This window comes from Octopus bimaculoides, chromosome 2 (genome assembly GCF_046866305.1).
Source record: "Octopus bimaculoides isolate indiv1 chromosome 2, ASM4686630v1, whole genome shotgun sequence".
Lineage (NCBI taxonomy): Eukaryota > Metazoa > Mollusca > Cephalopoda > Octopoda > Octopodidae > Octopus > Octopus bimaculoides.
In genome coordinates, this window is record NC_142929.1 from 168201430 (window position 1) to 168205943 (window position 4514).

The following is a 4514-nucleotide window of genomic DNA, read 5'->3' on the forward strand; positions in this document are numbered from 1 at the left end:
TAGGCTAAGAAACTACTATTCTTTAATATGTATTTTGTTTCCTTGATTTGTTTTTATTAAACAGTTCAATGGATTGCAAAGGTCATTGTGTGAGCATCGTAGAATGGCAGTCAGTTTTTGTAGCAAAGGTTCAACTTCTCCTATGATCCATAATCACTTCAGTTACTCTTTTTATCTGCAATTTTTAATAATCTAGAGGACAAAATGGGCATTTACATTAATGTACCCTCGACACTAACTATTAGGCGTTGGAGGACACGTTTAGCTCTTAATTAGATTAGATTGAAATACTCTGAATGACGAATACTCTGTCGTTGAGCGTTGTGACCAATGTTTATGGATAATTGCGTTTTCATTGATGTTATGTTTGTATCTCACAGCTCAATCGGTACATTAGTTCATCTGTTGGTTCTGTAACTGTCTGCGGATACTGTCGAAATAGATTCCATTTGTGTCAATATTCGACGTAAACTTATCTAACAAACGCATTGCAGCAGTTCTTCGTAAATCTTACATTGAAGTATTTATCGCTGGTGTTACGATAACCGCTGTTGTTGTCAGTTATTAAATATATTTAATCCGAATAAATCTTACTTCCAATCGCCCTGGTTTTTATGTAGCTCAGATGGTTCTCGTTTTGATTATTTCAATTCTTGTCAGAAAGACATCACAGAGGTTGACATTCCATTAAACTTATATTTCTATTTTCGTATAAACATTAAGCTTATGGCATTTCATTTATAACAACAGTTTAAGTATAACCAAAGATTTTAAATAGTTAGAAACGGGTAGCAGCTTGTATTTAGTATTAACGTCTATTTTACAAAATTTGATTTACAGTCTTGAATCTGCTTCGTGATGTTCTGGTATTCATCAAGTCAACGCTTGAGTACATAATGCAGATGACCTGATAAAATTTTATTTGAAGGTGACCGGAGATGTAACGCCACAAATATTTGAGAGAGAGAAGGGAAGACAGAATTTAATCAATTTAAGCTGTTAGCAAAACAAAGAAACGAATATAGGATTATAACATTAATTCCCCCAAGACTGATCCTATCTAGCCTATACTTTTTAAACACTTTAGCTTGATAGTGTCTTTCATTGTTAATTCCTTTGTATTTAAGATGGTGGAATGGCAGAAATAGAGCACTCAACTTAAATCCCTTACTAGATTTAGTTCCGTATCTCTACGAGCTGAGATAGTTCAATTTGTTTTTGATTCCTTGAGGATCAATACAATAAATACAGATCATATCCTGTAAATGATACAGTACAATTATTTGTTCTTATGCCAATGCCACAAAATCTCTAATTTATTTTGATTAGTAATAATATTAATTCTCTTAAATTAATTTATAGTCAAAGTTAATTTAGTATCTATATATTTTTATCGCCGAGATATCGATAGAAATGATAGTCGTACACGTATATAAATTAAAGCCAGGACAATGTTGGGAAAACAACGAATTATTCTCTGTTACATATCAATTTCTTTGTCTAAGCGGCAACGGATATGGTTTTTGTGCAACTTGTTTATGAGGCGATGCAAGATACTCTGTTATTTAAAGTTTGTGATGAGATTGAAAGCACTAGTAGAGCTTCTGATAAGTGTGACATTGGCGTTGGGGGCCTAGTTTCATTAAGAATTGTCCACATTTTAACAATTGAGCATTTGGATCTTTTTTAAAATGGGGGCCACATTTTTCATTAACGAAACACTTTGAAACTTGGAACACTGGTAGAATGTGTCATATAAAACATCTTTTTCTCTTAGTCTTCTTAAAAAAAAAAGAAATCCATAAATTATTCCATGTTAAAGTTGTCGTATTTCTGTAATTTCAACCAATCACTGACGTCCATTCAGCCGATATACATTAAGTGCCGACTACATAAACAAACGATTCTGAAACAATTAACCCTAACCCTAACTCTAACCCTAACCGTAGGGTTAGGGTTAGGGTTTAAAGCAAATTTAAAATGAAAAAAGCAAATAAAACGAAGGTATGGAGATTAAATACGCTTTACATCGCTTAATGAGCCAAAGGAGTAAATGTAAACAACTGAATACTTGTCAGTGATTGGTTGAAATTATCGAAATAAGACAATTTTTTACATGAAATAAATTCGAATACAAAAATATTTTTCTGTTCTATAACACAAAATAGATAAGTATACGAAGTTTGAAAGTCTTTCGGTACCAAAAACACTACGTAAAACATTAATGAAAAATGTGGCCCCCGTTTTAAAAAAGATCCGAGCATTTTACTTCTGCAAGTAATTTATAAAATTTAACCTTTTTTTAGTTGTTGCTCATCCCTCTCATTTTACATGGTTGTGGCCAACTGGTAATTAACTGACTTTCAAAAATTGTCATTCACTTTAAATGCTGACCATGCGGTTGTTTAACTTCTGTGATTAAACAAGTGTTTCCAAGGCTAGTTGGCTTTATACTAATAAAATGTGTAGATAATATTTCTATCAATATGCAATGTTTAGTTACCTTCTACGTTGCAATACTTGATAGAGAAGAGACAGACTAATTACTTCCGAAAAACTCGTTTCATCTGAGTTTGTGAGGTTTTTACAAGACAGAAAGTAATCATGCTTTTGAATCAGCAAATTTGTTTTTAGCTCAGAACAGTCATTAGTTTATTGTTAAGCCTATTTCTCCCTGAAGACGCATTTTAAGAAGAATTGTAATGTAACATCACCATTAGACGTATGTTCTTTTTTTTATGATGGCACAGTCGTTAAAGCCTAAGTGTTAATAGCCGAACACCACAGCATAGAATCAGGATTTTACTTCATTTTTTTTTCTCTTTTTTCCGAACTTAATCCAGATAAATGACCTTAGAAGTTTTAAAAGGACATCTTAACTACTTCTTGTCGATGATATAGTTACGTTAGAATATTACCTCTATCTCGTGTTTACCGGCTATATAATTATGCTGCTTTGAGTCTGCCAATACAAGTCTCGTATCAGAATTTTCCAATATGTTTGAAATTAAAGAAAGCAGTTGATAAATTGGATTTTATTTTCGCCAAGAGACCTCATTTCAGTTTTCTATGTTCTTATCGGGTTTCTGAAAAAATATCTTTGATGTTTTACAGCTCTGTCTCGCAGAAGCGTTCGGTAATATAGGTATTGTCAGCAATAAATGGTAAGATAACTCCGTTATCCAAGTGATTGGTGTGTAAGTTCTTGGGTTTAAACACATACATCATACAATTTAAAGAATCGGTCACTGATAACTCCTGCTTTCTGAAACTACTTCTCAAGTTTCATAAAATATTGATTATTGAATTTTTGTTTCACATTTTCATGTCTCGGATTTATTTGGGGCTGAAAATTGAAATTGTGACATTCAAATTTCAACTAAAGTGGTTAGTGACTTAAGAGTAAATTATCGTCAACCAGTTGTTCAAACCTAATTGTGAGAAAGTAGATCACAAGGAACATATCTCAATTTTTTTAAAGCAGTCATCACTGGATTATCAAACATGGCTTTTTTCTTTTAACAGAGCTAACTTTTGTAGGAGACGCGTATATTCGACTGGGCTTGTCACCAATATATTTCTGTAGTATTGTAGATAGTTGATATATTGGATAACTGACCGAAAGATTGGAGTTTAAATCTGGTTAAAGGATTAACTCACAAGTTGGATTAACATAAACCTTTGTAATTTTAGCGGGTTGTTTAGTTAGATCGATTCACTGTTAAACTGAAAAAAAAAAACACAATTATGAACTATTCCCAAAGTACTTTGCTGAATTTCTACGTGAAAACTGACAGGATCTTTGGTTGTGCATCAATGACCCAACAGTTACATTACTAAGTAAGCAACGCACATATTACTGGTAATTCACTTAGTCGTGTATTAGGTGGCGTATTTTAACAAATACTGAAAGAGATGAGATCTGGAGGAAGTAAAAAAAATATAACTCTTTATCTACTTGTAAAAACATGTCCACTGATTACAGCAGGCTTGAGAAGATAGCTTTAGTGTTGAGCTTTAATAAAACCGGAACCTATCCGTAATTGTCCCCCTACTTACTGTGTGTGTGTGTGTGTGTGTGTGTTTGTGTGTGCTTAGTCATTAAGTTACCACTAGGTTCTTGTTTTCTTTCTCTAAGACACAAATTTCAATACATTAACACTTTTTTGTGTCTCTCATTCAATACATTACTGTCTACTTGAATTATCGAAATTCACGTTGGCCAACTTATTTCACTAATTGCAAATGTTTTGTAATTTCATTGTTTATAATTGTCAATCCTGGAGTACTAAAAGGTAAACGACATCTAGATTTGACTTTGTTCCTCGTCCTTCCGTGAATTAAACTAAATTCTCTTAAAGCATTTCGTCTGGTACTTTATTATATCGTTCTACTTGTCTATCAGCTCTTAGGATACTATGACGTCACCCTTACAATGGTTACTTACTCACGAACAATGATAAAATCGTTGAAAGAGGGCTGCGCCTGAAACTCTCTCTCTCTCTCTCTCTTTC